This window comes from Mytilus edulis, unplaced genomic scaffold (genome assembly GCF_963676685.1).
Source record: "Mytilus edulis unplaced genomic scaffold, xbMytEdul2.2 SCAFFOLD_2419, whole genome shotgun sequence".
In the NCBI taxonomy this organism is placed as follows: Eukaryota; Metazoa; Mollusca; class Bivalvia; order Mytilida; family Mytilidae; genus Mytilus; species Mytilus edulis.
The window spans coordinates 4,105-6,306 of NW_027267628.1; the positions used below are offsets into that span (position 1 = coordinate 4,105).

The 2,202-nt window shown below is 32.9% G+C and overlaps 1 long non-coding RNA gene across 1 annotated transcript; it reads left to right on the forward strand.

Annotated features, from left to right (window-relative positions):
- The first annotated feature begins 287 nt into the window (after positions 1–287).
- LOC139505690 (uncharacterized) lies at positions 288–1,566 on the forward strand. The gene is made up of 3 exons (XR_011659818.1): positions 288–356; positions 1,114–1,192; positions 1,451–1,566. It is a non-coding gene; the product is annotated as an uncharacterized lncRNA (long non-coding RNA).
- The last annotated feature ends 636 nt before the right edge of the window (positions 1,567–2,202 follow it).

The following is a 2,202-nucleotide window of genomic DNA, read 5'->3' on the forward strand; positions in this document are numbered from 1 at the left end:
GCAAGACTTATGTGCTTAGTAAAGTGTTTAATTTCTAAGCATTAAAAACTAAACATGTTTTGGCTCTCAGCACTTCGCGCTAAACATGTCACTTTGCAATAAACATGTTGTTGTGCTAAACATGTTTAGCTTCATCGTCAAATATATGAAGCTAAACGGTTTAAATTCTACGCACTTTCAATATTTAGACACTTTCCTAAAGACGTTTAGAATTACAACACATTAAGGACGAAGACGGCATGTATACCACGTGCTAATTTTTGAGCGGGAAAAAGAAACAAAGAATTAACCCGAAATCAAAGGCAACGCTGTTTACTTTTGACCATAACTGACCGTAACTTAACTGTTTCAGAAAGGTAAGGAGTTATAACTATACTGATTTTTATTTTGTACTGCCAATTTTTAATGATTATTGACAGTTATAAGTATTATTTACAAGTACACTACCGTATAGTCAATGCAGGAAAAGAAAAAGAGGGAACCATCACACGAAATAAGTGCTTGTAAGAGCTTTTAGTGTTCAAACTATCTTGTGTAAAGATAAGAGTTGTTTAATGTTCTATCATGCAAGCTAGCACTTATTATTTTATATATATATCAGGTGCGGATCCAGCCATGTTAAAAAAGGGGATCCAAACCCAGGACAAAAGGGGGGATCCATCTCAATTGGAAATACTCGGCCTTTCTGATTACACGAATAAATTATTGTACTGCATAGCGAGAACGGCCTAGTAGTTACGATTGGGTTCCAACTATATGTCCCCATTCAAATGCATTGATCGTCCAAAAAAAAAACGGGGGGGGGGGGGGGGGGGGGTCCAACCCCCGGAACCCTCCTCCTGGATCCGCCACTGAATATGTTCTTGGACAATTTTCATTTGGTACTCCTCGGCAGATTATAATGGAACATGAAGGGAAGCGGAATCTGCCGAGTGCATCATTCGCAAAACCAGTGTCATATCGAGTTCATTGTTTTAGTAAGCACTTCCTAAATGGCTTATGCACAATCAACATTTGCTCAAAATAAATAAAAATACGCTTGTTTTTCTTCAATAGTTATTAGCGGTTGTGCTTTTTTATATATTTTTATTGATATGTATTGTTTTATTCTAGATGAGAGAAGTGCAGAGGAAATCATTTGTCTTGACATGCTAAAAGAGGAGATAATGCACAGTATCAACTATATTGCTAGGTAGGAATCCGAAGTGTATTTGATTTTAAAAATGTGAATATATATTTGATCAAATGAATGATATTTAGCTTGAAAAGAAGTTTTATATTAAAAATATCAATTGACTCATCAGTACATTTATATGCTTTTATATACCACGGCTCTAATGTTATCTTGATCTTTAATCATGCCATTACTTTTTGGTGTTGTTCGTATACTTATATTTTTAGATTAATTCTACTTATACTAGTTGCTTATCAATATTTTTCTATCTTTCAGGCCAGTGAACAGCAGTTGGGTTCTAAGAAAGGAGAAGCTCTTATTGACTTGTAAAATGAAAACAGGACATTTTCAAATTGTTTTGATTGGTCAATATTATGTATATGTACGTTGATATCAATTTATGATTTTATGAGTTTCTATTTGATGTGTTCAATGATTAACTGGAAATAAACAATTACATAAATTCCTTTGTTTTATATGTTGTAATTTTGTTTTTAATCCTAGAATGAGTATAATAATAATTTCATTTCAAAAGTTCTAGACTGTTTAATGAATATTTGAAATGAAGAAAAAATGCAATAAATGAATTAAAGAAAATACTCATTCAGATTGAAAAAGGTATTAGTCACAATCAATTAGATTTGGAAATTCATGTTTCTTAGTTTGATGCGTTTGGCTCCTTTTGTGATGGTATGAAAACATGTTTTATTGAGAGCTATCATACGTTTTACAGTCTAGTCTTCCGGAATATTAGTTTATTTGGGGTCTAATGAAGTAACGGCTTATCGCACTAAAACGATAAACATGTCTCTTCACGACCTTTTATGGTCTAAATATGTTTACATTCAAAACACTTCACAGCTAAACGTGTTTCCTGACAAAACACTTCAGAACTAAACATGTTTCCAGATACAACACTTTACAACTAAATTTGTTTACAGTCTATGCACTTTTTAGCAAAACATGTTTCTAGTTTAAACACTTTACATCTAAACATGTTTACAGTCTAAGCACGTTATAGCTTGACA